Genomic DNA, 16233 nt, shown 5'->3' with positions numbered 1-16233 from the left:
AGAAGAGAAGAGAAGAGAAGAGAAGAGAAGAGAAGAAACAGCCATGAATTTTTATGAACATTCTTTAATCAATTAGACAGATGCGTTTTATTATCCATAAATTAGCTGAAATTTCTATTTTGATTTTGTTTTCTCCCCACTGGTTAAAATAAACGTGGTCCTTGCTCATTGAATCAATGCCCTGGCATCTCATAAAATACCTTGAGTTCCCTTGCCAGCAGAAGGGAGGATCCCCAGGGCTAGTGTGTCGGAATGCTTAGGTTGCTGATTGCAGAGCCCCAGAGATTATGGACTCCATTGTGTATAGCCTGCAGCCCAGAGCCCCCAGTTGAGGACAGTCCAAAGTTTCAAACTTTGACCGGAAGGGGGCTTTAAAGATTCAGGGTCAATGTCCAATGAATTACCAGTGTTCAGCTCAACTAGGCTACCTACAAATATTTTTTAGATCTTTATCCTGCTTAACAGATGTTTCCTGTACTGAATGTTGGAAGCCAGCAGAAGTTTTGTTGGGTCCATGAGCTTAGGGGATACCTGCTGTTTCTACCAGTGGATTGGTAACAACTCTCACCCATTTCTAAAAATTCCTTCTTATGAAAGCAGGGAGCGGCTGAAGGTTGGTAATGAAGTCTCTAACACTCAGAGGCTTTGCCAAGTCCGTATTTTAAACTGCATTATCTCTCTGTGAAAATACAATAAAATAACCGACTTTGAAATGTTCTGTCTGCAGACTCAGTCCAAACCAGGCTGGTGTTGAGGGTCACTGTCTTCTTCCACAGCTGCTTCCTGGGACTCAGGACACACCCAAGAATAGACTCTGCTCAGGCATCCCTTACAGCCAACAGATTTCAGCCAGATTTTCAGATTTGGTCAAATTCCATCTAGATAGGCCACATAAAACTCCTATGTAGACACTGATATAAATATGAAATACATTGCAGTCTGGATTTAGTACATCATTTAGATTTCACAAATAGCCTTACTGTGAAATGTTTGTCTTCTAGACAAGCTGAAAGCAACAGATCCTAAGCAGCTCGCTCAGGGCCACGTAGGCCTTGACCGATAGGGCACAGTCCGATCTTAGGGTCCTCGATGTTAGTTCAGAATCTTCTGCTGTGTGCTAGAGGAGTAGAGGCAAGCACTGTGGGAGCAGAGACGGGGAGACTCTGCCTGTCCTCGGCAGTTGATGATCCATCATGGAAGAAATGCGAAGGATTGAGAATTAGAGCAGCTGTGCCAGTTGTGTTCTGGAACAATGGCCGAATGAGAGAGGAGTGGTCAGGCAAACAGCTGAGACGGCCATAAAGGCAGTCATCCCCTGGCTCGGGCAATAGTAAGGGGACATGCTGGCCCTGAGAGCACCTTCATCCAGACAAGCAGCCCAGGGAGAGTGCTTCGGTATGGAGGGGCCCCCGAAGCCGAGCCACAGTACTCTAGATTTGCCTTGCAGGTGGGCTCAGGACATCATAACTGTGGCCCAGAAGGCTTGGTTCTGAAAAGGAAACAGTGAGAACTGCAGCCAGCACTTTGGAGTTGACTTAGCCAAATCGAAGCCGCAGGGAGGTGCGTAGAATAGAAGGCTGGTGGTGGTCTTGACCCTCAAGGCCTGGTCTGGAGACTAAAACTCCTGCCAGCTCCTCAGTCTCCTCATTGGCAGGGGCAGCCTTAAGAACCAACCTGGCGTAATTCAGGGTGAGAATTGAGTAAGAGTCAGGAAAGACTGAGAGAGCACAGAAAGCCAAAAGAAGAAAACTTGAAAACTCCCCAGTAGTGATAGGTCGCCAAATGGAACTGTTATGTGGCCTCTCTTTTCATTATGCCTGTTAAGTGGATCAAATGGTCTACGTAAGCTCCTGTTACATAGTAATTAAATGAAGTAATGTCCTGTGCCCAAAATGATTAAATATGTCTCTGAAATTAAGAAAATGGAGGTTTATGATTTTAAAACTATAACCATAATGAAATTGTATGTCCCTTATTGATTCTATTATAAAATAGTTCCTTTTCGCATCCTTAATTCAAAGCAGAGAAATACTAGCATGGTTGAAAATCCAGGACAGAAACCTCCCCAGGCTGTGCTGTGGGGAGCCTGTCACTTGGGCAGGGGTGTTGCTCACTTGAACAGTGTCCGGGCTGTCCTGGAAGACAGTGAAAGGAGTTAGGGTTAGCTTTGCCAAAATGTCTCTGTGAAAGAGTTTCCTATGACAGGGTCTTATTCTGTTCCTGTTGAACTTCAGCCAGGTGAAAATAGAAGATCCCCCACCATCGTTTTAAATTAGCCTTCTACTGCACACAGAAGACAAAAATCACTGTGCAAATTTATCTCCTTGCGCTTGGCTCCTTAAGAAATCTACTGTGCTGCTAATGCACGGACCTCAGAGGTAACGGAACACAGAGTAACAGGAAGGAAGCCTTAAAGAAACACTTCTGATTTAATATACATCTATTTAAGCATCCAGTACATTCCGTATGGAAACTGTTTTTTGAGTGCCTCAGGTTACGCCAACTCTCTCCACAGGCTTCAGTGTTATAGCCCAATAAAACAGTCACTCACCAAGGTCATGTGACCATGACAAACTAATGGTGAGACTTTGAGTCTGGAACTGAAAGGAATATTGTCAGAGCAAGCCTAAACAACTATACAGTGTCTATATATTAATATAGACTAGGAATTGGAAAGAATTTTCAACATCTAAATAGGAAAAGGAAGTGCCTCCCCCCTCTGTGTGTGTGTGTGTGTGTGTCTGTCTGTGTCTGTGTGTGTTTGCGCATATACTATTCCCACAGGTCACACCAGGTTTACTGCAGCTAACTATCCTAGTAAATTGTTGCTATGGATGCCTGAACTCTTCTTAGAGAAGCCATAACTGGAAGGGCCTACGACTGCCCATCTGCCCAAGACATCCTCCACAGATTCCCACTGTTCACTGCCTTTACACAGCAGGAAACAGGTCAAGAATCAGGAAGTCCTCTTTGCCTGGCTCTGGGCTTCCTGACAAAGGAAAACATGTCAAAGCCCAGAGACCCACAGAGAAAGCAAGAGCTGACCAGGCTGGCTAAAGACCATGCTGAAGAGCCCCAGGCAAGCTCGGGGCACACTGGAAGTATCAGAGCAGCCTGGGCACACTCTGCCTGTTGAGCAAATGAAACAGGACAAGTGATAGGAGGAAATGCGTCGTGTTGGGGAGAGTTGCTCTGTTCTCATGACTTGGTACCGACAAGGCCAGGGAGGCCATGTAACCAGCAGAAGCCACAACAGGAGGTTAATTGGCCATTCCCCAAGCTTATGTGGAGGAATGGAACTGTCTGCCATGAAGGAGGTGTCGAAGGGAGTTTTACCACATGAAACAGCAGGGCACTGAGGTGTCTCACACAAGGAAGAGGAGAGCAAGAGGGGAGAAGGGCTCTTCTCTGGTGTCACCACATAACTTTCATGAAGAAAATAAATGGTGGCAAGTGGCCAGCGTGAACCTGGAGTGTAGTGGAAAAGGGGACAGAAGAGATCAGGAGGTCTTCTTCAAAACTGACCTCTCAGATCCTGTGACATGGGCCCATCTCCACAGAAAATGCAAACACCAGGCCCACATCCACTCAGCTCCAGGAGACACTGGAGACGTCACAAGACCTAGGACCTATTCCGGGTACATGGGGCTTGCTGATGATGATAAATGCTATCACTGTGCATGAAAGTCCAGGCCACCATGGAAATGCTGGCCAGTGCTAGTGGAAGGTGGGAGCTAGCTCGAGAGTTTCTTAAGGAGCAGGAGATACCAAGGCCATCATCTAAGCAAGTGGCCTGGATCTGACTCCTAATTAACACAGGATCCGAGACTGACCCACAATCCTGGTGACCTTCTCAGCTGGGAGGCAGTGGTGGTGAGAATCAGGTCCATAGCCACCAAATCACAGGACAAAACTTGGTGTTCATTATTTCTGTCTCAGTTTCATGTCTTGGTTCTGAGTCTATGTTCCCAGCCAAGGAAGGGACTTCAGTCAACTCACGCGCAGTTTGGCTATGTGTCAGCTGGCAATAGTTCTCTCAACTTATGACCCCTCCCCCATTTTTCTAAGCCCAGCAAATCACCTCCCTGTTCCCAGCAGCAGTCTGTGCCATAAGCACAATCACCTCACACACACACACACACACACAAACACACACCTTATAATCTAACTCTACCTCTCTCTTCAGCATGAAACTAATCCATAGAGGACCACTTTGTATGTCTGTGCTCCAGCCCAGTGACAGTTGTTTTATATTTTTACTAAGAATTTGGGTCTCGATTCCATTTGACTATTTCCCATAACTCTTGCCTTGGCATGTTGTATCTTGTGGTCCATTGGAGCGGATGCATTTCTCTACCCCTACTGTGCACTATAGCTTCACTCCCTGCCCTAACTCATAGGTAAAATCTGACAGCAGTCTAGCTTGATAAAATCCAACTAAAGAAATCTCTGTGAATCAGTCCTCCATTCTCTCTACTCTGTTCCATCTCCTGATTGGTCAAACAGGGTGTGTTTAATCAGCCTCTATACTCCATGCCCTCTGTGTGTGCAGGGGGTGACTTGCATGTTTACTGGTGGACACTCACAGGCATAGAAAATACTCTCCCAAAAGTTTTCTGTGGCGTGGGTATAGTGGGCACTTACCAAACATGTAGTCTCTGATGAAGTCATTCGATGCTGCATAAACTGCTTTGATGGCCATTTACAACCCAATCCTGTCCCTCATCAAAGTGACTCACTACTAACTCTAACTCAAGGAATGTATAGTTAAGCACTAGAGCTACAGAGTAGGAGCCAAGGAGCTATTGCCGGTGTCTTTTGAAAACTACTCTCTCCTCTCCAGAGTCAAACCATAATCATCAGGCTCTTGGAAAGCTGCGGTCATAGCAAGGGGAGGCTTAACCTGTGTGGGAGATGCTCCACAAAGCTGGGAAATGAGAAGAGTCTGACTCTGTGCTTCAGGAAGGCAGCCTGGCCCATTCCTGTAAGCTGTCCTTCTCATACTTTGTCTATTGCCATTGTCAGTCCACGGCCCACACCAGATATCTCTCGGTATCTGCCGTTGGCAGTCCCCTGAACCTGGCTTTGTGCTTGTGAGACCCAGCCATCACGGTCCATCCAGGGATCGCTCACTTACGGAGACACATGTGCTTTAATGCAAGTGTGCTCTCGTGGCTCTGCTGCTCTGCGGATATCGGCTCAGGATGGTTAAGAAACGAAAGCTAAAAATGAGAAAACATCCCTGACACGTTAGCCTATCTTTTCTTGTTTCAAGAGTAAGAAGAAAAAAAGATTATTTATATGATGTGTGTATGAATGTTTACTTTATATGATGTGTGTATGAATGTATGTTTACTTGCTTGCATGGATGCACACAGTCCAGAGAAGGCATCGAACCCCCTGGAAGGAGAGTTACAAAAAGCTGGGAGCTACTATTAGGTGCTGGGAACCAAACCCAGATCCTTTGCAAAAGGAGTCTGTACTCTTAACCATTGAGTCATCTCTCTAACTCTGCTTTCTGAATTGAAGACAATCTCACAGATAGTTCCTGCTGGCCTGGAACTCACTATGTAGACCAGGCTGACCTAAAACTCATAGGATTCTGCCTGCTTCTATCTCCCAAGCACTGAACTTAAAGGGATATGTGAGCATTCCCAGTTGTGACTTTTCAAAACGTTGTCTCCACTGGAAATCCAGATACCCCTGTTAGCCTAAACAAACATAATAGGATGCTTGTGAAAAAAAAAAGAAAAGATTGCCAAGAATACTTTAGAGAATGAATGGAATGGTGGCTTCAGGAGACATTTTGCCACAGAAAATTGGAGTGGAGGTTTCTAATTTGTGTACAAAGATCCTTTGCATAATCAAAGGAAGTGTCGCCCCAAAGGACACACCCCACAGCTAACCTAGTTCTGCTGCAGAGAAACCGGGCCTCGGATGAGCTGATAAGGAGCTGAGCACAAAGGACAATAGCTGACCGACCAACGCAGGCTCAGGTAGCCTAGGCCTGCTGGCGGACACTTAGCCGGTTTCTTACCAGTCTCTTAAGACTCACTCATGGAACAGTGGAGAACTTGAAATTATCTATTGCCAGTGACTGGGGGCTATTACCCAACGTAGGGAAGAACAGAATGAAGAGGGTGTTTCCTGTGCCACTCAGCTGATAACTGCAGGAAGAAGCCGGGTGCCATTGCTAATCATTTTTGTAGCGAGTACTTTACTGGTCTTTTAGCACACAGACCGATGGTCCCTCCCATGCACCCTTCACACAAAATGGCGCCCTGTTCTATTCTGTTTCCTATTAGGAGATGATATACAGTGCACACACACCCCACCCACCCCTGAAGATCCCTACCCCTCACCCAGTAAGCTGCCTCTATTTGTGATTTTGGGGGTGGGAAAATGAACAAGAAAGTTCTGTGGAAGTGTGTTTACATGGGCCGCCAAGTCTTCAGCATCTACAGTCAGTCAGCTGTTCCTGCTGCCATGAGCCCAGTGCCCGTGGCTGACAGGCTAGCATTCACTGTTCCTGTTTATTATACATGCTGAGGCCTGGCCACTCCGAGACATGATGCTTGTTGGTTCTTGGTTCATGCTTGCATGGTCAGGCTCCTCAATAGCCTGTCACTTACCTTTGTAGTTCAGATCTGGTAACATCACAAAAAAGTATAAATCTTTGTGAAATAGAAGTAAGAGAACCCCAAAGTAAGGAATTCTCTTCCAAGGAGGCAAACCGGGAGAACTGGGTCATCCTGTAAGCAAGGTCTTAACGATGCAAGTGGAGCTAGACCCTGCTGTGTTGCTGTTCCTGTCCTGGTAATTGGTGAGAGGTGTTCACTGCCCTCCTAAGAGAAAGAAGCTCTTAGTTACAATCCTTATGAGATGACTCAGGCCAGGAGCCAGGAAACCTACATAAAAACAATGTGAACAGAAATCCATACACAAGCATGAACATTCTTAAACTAAACGAGAAGTCCCCAAACACCTATGTTCACAGCTGTTCTCTGTAAGCACAGCCCTAGACAGGAGCCCAGAGATTCCTATCCTTGAGCCAAAGACTTGAACATCTGGTCTCTGGGAAGAAGATAATAGGTAGGGAGTGAGCTGGCTGGCAGCAAAGAGGTTCCAGCTAGATATGAGGAGCAGGCAGACCCTGCAGGAAGATATTGAGCCTAATGCACTGGGGTCACTGGCTAAGGTCCATGTGGTGCTCATCTGAAGACCCTTCCCAACAGCCCCAGGGACTTAAAGAATGCTCCTCACAACGTGCATTCACCCTAGAGCAGCCAAGCCTGATCTCTTCTCCCCCTTTCTTCTGATTGTTCCTCATTGCTCAGAAAGAATTGTGAGAAGAGAAGTCAGCAAGAACAATGGAACCTCGGGAAATTTTGTTCCATGAACCAGAGCTGAAACGGGGCAAAAGCAACACTACCTTCACAGTCACGTGGTCCCTTGGTACCCTACGAGACAGAGCAAGGATAACTCAGTTTCCCTTCCCGGGCTGTTTCTATCTGGCTGTAACTGTTGTCACTCATGCTGACATTAGCAGCCCCATCATGCTTCTCTGGAGCTCATGGTTGTTCACACACAAAGTTCTCGTCACCCACCCATCGCTCAAAAACAGCCCAACCAGGAAATACCTTCCTTGCCTGGTATTGCTTGCAGGTTGGAGCTTACAGTGTTATTTATATTATATTGTTTTTGTTGTTGTTGTCTTTTTTTAAATTTTATTTTACTGTTATTCCAGTGACTTGGGGGCATACTGCTGAGATGGACTTTAAGTAAGGCTTTTTAATTAACCCTTAGTAGTAGATAATGGTAGAGCAGACAAATTCCACTTCCTTGGCTATTCTAGATTAAATATTTCACGATTAGGAGGGAGAAAATAAATCAGCAGTGTCCCTTCCCACCCTCCAGCCTAAGGCTTTCTCAACCTCTAGATCAAATGCTGTGAGATAGTCTCTCCAAGGGGTTCAAGTCTTGGTGCCAGCTCACCCTCACTTCCTCTGACATCCACGTCTATCCGTGATGCCTCCTTTGTGCCTGGTAAGACCCATACCCAGCCACTCCCCCTTCCCCTTCCACACCCCTTCTTGAACTCCTGTGCCGCCCCCTCAGGTGAGCCCTGCTAGAGACAGTGTCTGTGCTATCATCTAGGGAAGTGGTGGCTTCTCTGTGGCCTTGGAGGACCTCTCTCTGGAAGGCTCCTTCTAGCTGTCAGGTTTCAGAGGCCCATTTTCAGCCCTAAGGTCCTCCATTCTAGCCTTTCCCTCCCCAACTTCCCCTCCTCTCAGCTGGACATCGTCCGTCTAGATTATCTATGGTCACTCCATGAAGCCATGTGTGTCTTTGCTCTTACTCTGCCTGTCACCTGAAAGGCTACCTTCTCCACTCTCACCATCAGCCACAAGACCTCTCTGTGTTAGGGCCGTGCAGAATTTGCTAAAACATTTACACCCATCTCTTTCTAACTTGAGGATAGCCTATCTTAGGGGCCTATCTTGCTTGTCACACAGGTGGCATGCCCTACAATAGACTATATGCTTCCTGAAGACTATCTCACTCCTGTCCCTTACTCTATCCCCCTTCCCAGCCATCACTGCCTTCAGTGGACAAGCCCTGAGGAGCTGCTGAGTTGCCTCTAATTAATTCTGTTTTTAACAGATTCTGGCGAAGGATGTCACAAGCTTGCTTTTATAACCAAAGAATGCACAGTTGTGCAGCTGTCCCGGGTCTCTCAGATCTGGGGTAGGGTGGGAGGGTACAAAATAGGGAGACTCCTCAGAAGCCAGCTGACTACTGGTCAAACCAGGTGCAAGTTGGGAAAAAAATCTATAGTGAATGAAGAAAAACAAGAAGCCCAGTGGGAAGGACATGGGCGGCCTTGCAGAAGCGCTGCTGAGCATCATCTTTAGAGAGAATACAGGATCATTTCAGCTCCCTTGTTGACTGATTTGTGTGTTCTTCCTACAGATACTTCCAGAAAAAGACCTATTGTTCACATTCCCCCATGCCGACACAGCACCCATTGTTTATATCCCTAATCACAGTGCGCATTGCTAGATCTGTGGGCTCAGGGACAGGCTGTGTCTCCCCCACCACATCCCTAGACAGTGAATACTGTGTTCTTTATCTCTTATCACAGCCCTTTTGTCAAACATTTCATGGATTTTTTTTCCCACTAGACAAATCTGTAGTTTGTTATCAACAATAAAAATGCCTATTGCCTTGTTTTTAAGCATTTAAACTTTAGAGTGTATGTCTCAAGACAAGCGTGAATTAAAGTGCTTACTCCGTTTTAAATACAAGAATTTTATGATAAGACACGTAGCTAAGTTTCTTTACCATGTTGCTCAAATGGAGCTGTGTTTTGGCTCCATGAACGTGTGTTTTATTGGGCATGTCTGTATTTCTGAGGGAGGAGGGCTGTGACCCCTGACTCACAGGCTGCCGTGGTGAGGGACCTGTCAGGTTTAGACAGGTGCAGATACCTGTGACTCGGCTGCACAAGGCCATCACTAGACCAGGTCTCCAGCATAGAAAAGATCAAACATACCCCCATTCCCAAGATCTCCATTTTCCAAGTGCCCACGACTTCTTCCTATTCGTTAATTCATAAGGTTGATCGCAAAGTCTGTGGGAAAGAAAAGCCTCTAAAGAAACATAATAAATGCAACACTTTCCTGGTTTAAAAATGACAATATGTTGTCTGCTACAAGCATCTCAAGCCTTTAATTCAAATGAATATTTATAGCAAAGAAATAAAATAAGTCCCTAGCACATTGGCATATAACTTCAGGGCAATCTTAAAGTACCCACATTTTTAAGTTGCTGATGAAGTCTACAAAGTTTTAATGTGACTCTTTATATTTCTTATGAATGCAAATTATACACTATGTAATTTGTGCGCTAATCATTTCCCTGCAGCTTCTCTTTGATTGGGAACGGAAATGGTACCAGTCTTTCAGATGCCCAAAGGAAAATAAAAAATAAATTTAAAAAAACCTATGGTTTTTCCCTCAGATGTGTTCTGATATACTGGTCTAACTTTTCAGAGCTACGTGGATAGAGTTAGGGGTCTTGGTGGCCCCTCTATTTTGGTTCTAGGTGGACTGCTACGCGGCCCCTGTTCCAATGTGAAACTCCACTGGCAAAGAAACTCTTCTTAGTCCCTGTAAGACCAGGAGGGGTGGAGGGACAGTGATGCTGACGGAGCTAACTGGGAACCCGAGACTTAGCCAGCCTCATGAAAGGCCTCCTGGAGATGGAGATGCTGAGTGAAGACCAGGTGCTTCCCATCTGTTTGGATTCAGTGACTCTTCCTCAAAGACAGCTTTTAAAGTTCTCATATTCCAAGTTAAAGATTTATACCTGCACTTTGTGTTTTCAAAGTATTCCTAAAATCACTTCAAGCAAAATGATATTTTAACTGTAGTGTATATTTTAAAGTTTCTGAGAGAAGAGAGAGAGAGAGAGAGAGAGAGAGAGAGAGAGAGAGAGAGAGAGAGAGCTCCTCTAATCCATGTTGGATATAAGACTATTCACATGACTCACATTTGGCAATCTATGGAGTCACCTGTGATGCAAAACCCATGTCTGATAGACCACAGCTTCCCTTGATCTCCACAGGAAGCCATGGTTTGGGGAGATGCGACCCACGGCCATCTCTACTCTGATATCCTAGCACTACAGCTGCCCCGTGTTCCCTCTCTTCCCACTCTTCCTTGTTCTTTTTGGCTCCTCCACCTTCTCTTTCTCCTTCTTTTCTTTCCTCTTTGTATCTTTCTGTCTGGATCCCTTTGTTTCTGTATCTGTCTTCCCTAAAGCAGACAACACAAGCACCTCATGCCTGGTGCTCAGAGTCTACCCGACTCCAAGACTGCTACCCCAGTGAAACAGAACACCCACTGCTGGGGTGAGCTTGGTTACAGGGTTTGGCAGTCATGCTAGTGTGCCTAAGACTTCATGGACAGCTATTATATTCTTAGGCTGTGGCTGCTCCATGCATCTAAAAGTCCTGTTTATTAACATGTATAGTGTTAATATGTAATGTATATATTATATACATATCAGTGTCCATGTATTTCAGTCACTAAAGTCAGTCCTAGAGGTTAGAGTATTGGCCCCTCAGCCAATAAGAATTAAGCTGAGATTCACTTCCTTTGTTCCTTGTTCATCCTACTGCTTCTCCCTCCCTCTCACCACCTCCTCCTCCTCCTCCTCCTCGTCCTCCTCCACTCCCTGCCTTCTGCACACTCTGATCTCAGTTGGTGGCATGCTGTGTGGGCTTCAGGCATTTTCAGAACTGCAGAAGCATCCCCTCTGATGCAGCATCCACTGGCTCTCAGGACAGGGGTCCGGCTCTCTTACCTCCTAAGTCCATGCTCTTCAACTTGAGCCTTGGCTTGCAATTGACTCCAAGTGGGGCCCACATCTGTTGACCTTCAACCCTTACTGTGATTGAAATGTGGGTATGTTTTCAGAGGAACAGCAGAAGGATTCCCCTTTATTGCATTCACAGAAAGAGCATTTGGGATTCTCTGGTCTGCTTAACCATGAATAGATGTGCGCTGTTTTGTTTTTGGTTTTGGTTTTTTTTCTTAGATTATAATGAACTACTAATTGTGTTGGGTAATTACTTATTTCCTTTATAATTTCTCAAACCCCAATCTAATCTTGAAGTGATTGTACTCAGTGGTATTAAACACCAACGAAGCAGCTATCCTCCTGTGGAGGTGCCACCAGGGCCACACTTCCAGGATGCTCTCTTGGCATTGGTTCTATTTAGATCACACAGTTGACCATGAAGTCTGTCAATGCACATGTCCAATGAGAAAGAGTGGGTGGAGATAACTCAGGAAGCAGGCCTTTGTCATTTGTTTAGATCAACAACAACCAACTCTAGATTGTACAAATCCTGCTAGCCCTCTCCCTCTCCCTCTCCCTCTGTCTCTCCCTCTGTCTCTCCCTCTGTCTCTCCCTCTGTCTCTCCCCCTGTCTCTCCCTCTGTCTCTCCCTCTGTGTGTGTCTCTCTCTCCATGGTACTCAGCAGATAGTAAGCCTAGGTGCTAAGCATAGCAGCTTGCATGGTTTATTTATTGTCTTCCCTGTACAGATAACAAACGTAGGGCCCAGAGACATTAAATGCTTTATCCAACGTCACACAGTGGCGATTGATAGCGACCAGATTCACAGCCAAGCTGTTCGAACCAGTCTGCATGACTGTCATGCTGTATGGACAATGTTCGACATCCACCCATGTATCTGGTCACACATTCGTACAGAACATGTGGCTATTGTGGCTATCCTTACGGGAATGAATAAACAAACACCAATGTGTTTGGGAGCCAAAGAAGTTTCAGTACAATGACCAAGATGGGTAAGCCACTTCCTTGCCCTCAGGACCTATAGTATGATCCTCATAGCTTGGAGTTCCAACCTAGTGTCTCCAGAGACTAGAAGTGAATACCCAGCCGGCTCCAAGGAAGTGGCTGCCCCAGTAAAAGGAAAAAGCATGCTTTCCACCTCACTCGGTAAGGAAACAGAGGAATAGGACTTTAAAGGACCTTTTGTGTCTTGGACACATTTGCAGAAAATAGCAGTGTAGCTTAAAGGCCTTGACTGTCAGCATCGAGCTTGGCTGCCTCTCAGGTGCCTCAAACCTTCCAAGAGAAGGAAAAATAGGAGCAGGGATAGAGAATGGGAGCTGGCTGAAGACTCACTGTGAAGGGATGCACCTACATGACACTGGTAACCAGTGTTCTGTGGTGTGTAGGAGTGTGGATGAGCACACATACATATATCTGTATACATATCATGTATATACACTTAGGAACATGTCATCTGTATCCACAACACTATGCTTAGCAATGCCTTGAACACTCTACACACGTCAAGGGACACCACAGCATACATGTAAGGCTTGCCTAAGAGTACAAAACCTATGACCGCCACGGAGTGGGAAGTCACTGGAGGTTGACACTGGAAAGGAAAAATGCTAAGGAATGGCTAGGCTGATAGCCATGGACTCCTCAGTTCACCTTTATCTTCTGTCAGTTCTGGGTCTATGTATATTTTCTATTTGAATTTTCGTTTGTTAGTTTTAATATTCAAAAGGACCACAAATGGTTCAAACATAAAATATACTCATTTTTTTTAAAGGTTCATTTCCTTTTTCTGTGTTGTGGTTGTTTTTGTGTTTTGTTGAGACAGGGTTTCTCTGTGTAGGCCTGGCTGTCCTGGAACTCACTCTGTAGACTAGGCTGGCCTTGAACTCAGAAATCCTCTTGTCTTCACCTGAGTACTGGGATTAAAGGTGTGTGCCACTACCAACTGGTTTGTTTTGTTTTGTTTTATTTTGTCTTGTTTTAAGGAAATTATTCTGCCCCTAATATGGAAAAATGAAATCCCTAGAACCTGTGCCACATGCACACATATCTACTGGCTCCCGTGTCTGTACCTCGCCTGACTCTGACTCTCTGATCTACAACATTTGCATGGCCCCATGCTAACGGCTAAGGCCGACAGTACTGACCTTGGGCTCTCAGCACCAAGGGTACAAGCATGCGCACATGTCACAATCCTCTCAGTTCTTGCATACTTTCCGAACAACACAGAGCCATGAGTAGAAGAGGGGAGGATAGGATTTCATGAGCAGCATTCCAGATGTATTGACAGAACTGCACGGAGCCTTTCCCTGAGGGCAAACATTAACCTCTTCGGGTTGGTGTTCAGGGTTGGGGGTCGGGGGTAAGGAAACCCAGCCGTGGCCGATGGGGCAGAGTACACGGAAAACACTCCCTGACTTTAACAGCCTTGTACAGCCTGTTTGGGGGTCTCCAGTAGAGTGACAGCCTGCCCCAGTTCGTTTGAGACTAAAGATTTTCCCAGAACACAGGAGTTTCCGTTCTAATCTGGGACAGCTGGTCAACTTACTTGGCCTGCTCCTGGGCTGGGATGGCAGGGAACTCACCACTCCCAGAGCCCATGGCTGGGCTGAGCCTCGGGGGCTTCAGACCTGCCAGTCCCTGCCTCTTCCCCTTTCGCTTCTGATCCTGTGCCCAGGGTTTCCTGTTCCACGCCATTTGAGTTTTTCACACATGGCTTTGTTACTTCCTACCTTACAGTGAATTATAACGGGAAAGAGGCAAAACATGGGAAAGTATTTCAAAGCCTGTTGGAAAAGTGGATGTTGTAGTAGCATGGGATGGGGGGCTCTAAGTTACAGGAAGGGCTCGTCACAAGCCCATTTCCTTTTCATTAGAGGACAAACATTCAGTCTATGTTGGTTTTTAACAGGACCAGGAAGCCTAAAATACAAATCCACTCACACGTGCGTGTCAAAGGTGTGCTGGTATGCATTGATGTCCTTGTTTCCTTAAGACATAGGGTGGTAAAGAAATAGGAGTATCCCTGAGCCTCAGGACAAAGGCCCTCTCACTCCCATGGGGAGCTGTCTAAGAGCCAGCCTTCTGTAGGCTCTCCTCTCACTGGGTGTGAGATAGGAGTAAGACAAGAACACCCCTCTCTGTTTCCTTACCCTCCTCCTGGCCCTTAGCCAAGTCAGGAAACCTCCTCGGTGACTGCTCCTGTGTGTGGGAGCTAGGAAGGGCTGTGCTGGATTTCTTAGGAGGCTTGTCCTTGGACCTCCATTTTGCTGGTGTCTTGGGAAAGCAGTAACTGCAACGGTTCATTTTCACCTATAGAAGGCAGGGTCACTGCAGAGGTCAGGGGTACCCAGAGCGCGCGCGCGCGTGTGTGCGCGCAAACACACACACACACACACACACACCCCACCTTAGCCCAGATGGATTGTGTTATGTGGACGTTTGCCACCAGCCATGAGTCAGATGATGCGAGGGAGCAGTGATGACTTGGGTGGGGGGTGTCCAAGGAGAGCCCCTGTGGCTTGAATCTGAAGGGCAAGTGGGGTAGAGGGTGCAGCTGGACAAACAGGCCTCACTTGGGTGGGACTGTGGGAAAACCGTGGGAAGGAAAGGTCATGGGCGCTCAAGACAGGAGAGAACAGGGGACGACGAGGAGCCCTGGAGGGAAAGCAGGGATGGGGCCACTGAGGGAGGGCGGGAGGAGTGAGTGCTTTACCCTTCCAGTGGGTGAGTGAGAACCCAGAGCCACCAGAGGGAAGACCCAGGTCACTCCCAGACCTCGTGCCCTGCCATTCCCAACCTTCACCGCTGTTAAATATATAGATATATAAGTATGCACATACATTTATATGTATGTGTATTATAGATTCAGAGAGAGTTTTCCCCCCCATGTTTCCCCACATTCTGCCAGCAGTAATAGGAACAAGTTACATAGATTGCCACCAGCCGTCCAAGTTTCAGGCTTCTCCTCTCACACAGCTCAAAGAGAAATAGTCGTAGTGACGATTTTCATATTGAACCGGGAAACCATGAGCTGAGCTAACCTGGAGAGGCCTCCAACAAGCACATGGTGGACTGATTTCTTGCCGGCAATTTACCTAAGCAATCTGTACCACAAAAGGAAATAGAATATCTGCTTTCTCTCTAAATCTCATGCATACAAGGAGAAGGCCAGAGCCTTGGCTTCAATAAGTCAGCGTGACAAGCAGAGGATGGACAGGTCCAGCTAGGAGTTCTGAACCCTGAGGAAGGCCAAAAGAGTTCATTCAGTCTAGGGAGAATTTTTGCCCATCGCCCTGTTGCGGGGGAATCTCCAAAGCAGGGAGTGAAGTGGGCCACAGTCTCAGGGCTCTGTGGGGAGCAAGGAATTCTGCTACAACAGATGGTGGAGGGATGGCCTTCCAGTGGCTACTCCTCCTCCGTCTCTGTGTCTTGCGGCCTGCAATAGCTTCAATAGCTGCTCACCCGAAACATTTTTTGCCTAAACAATTAGAGACAAAGGACGCATCCGCTGTGGGCACAGAGCATCAATCCTGAAGATTTATTTGATAAGGGAAGAAAGTTGGTCCGCCCCGGGTGCTACACTGATGATGTTCCTCTTCTCTCAGCTCATTAGCTCTCAGAACAACTGTCTCAGCGTGCCTCACACTCACAAGTGCCCAAAGGGAGAAGAGAATTCTACTCCTCCCAAGTCCAAAGGACAATAATGGCAAGCTGTAGGCTCATTAAAAAACACAGTGTCGCAAGCTCACAAGAAAGGGCCCTCAGGCGGTGTCTCAGCACCGCTGGGTCCCATGGCTTCATAAGACTAATTACTTTCAAAGGAGAAGTTACCTGCTATCCAGGT

At 46.5% G+C, this 16233-nt stretch overlaps 1 protein-coding gene and 1 long non-coding RNA gene across 3 annotated transcripts in view; one reads left to right on the top strand and one right to left on the bottom strand.

Moving 5' to 3' along the window:
• Pacrg (PARK2 co-regulated) overlaps positions 1 to 16233 on the top strand; it is a 437183-nt gene that overhangs the window by 347081 nt on the left and 73869 nt on the right. The gene's annotated exons all lie outside the window — the stretch shown is intronic.
• The window catches only part of A230009B12Rik (RIKEN cDNA A230009B12 gene), a 36842-nt gene continuing 20662 nt past the window's right edge, over positions 54 to 16233 (bottom strand). The window contains exon 2 of the long non-coding RNA NR_077237.1: positions 54 to 1817. This is a non-coding gene — a long non-coding RNA (RIKEN cDNA A230009B12 gene). The remainder of the gene's footprint in view (positions 1818 to 16233) is intronic.

The sequence above is a fragment of the Mus musculus genome, chromosome 17 (genome assembly GCF_000001635.26).
Source record: "Mus musculus strain C57BL/6J chromosome 17, GRCm38.p6 C57BL/6J".
NCBI classification, from domain to species: Eukaryota; Metazoa; Chordata; class Mammalia; order Rodentia; family Muridae; genus Mus; species Mus musculus.
This window is presented reverse-complemented; position numbering and strand designations above follow the sequence as displayed.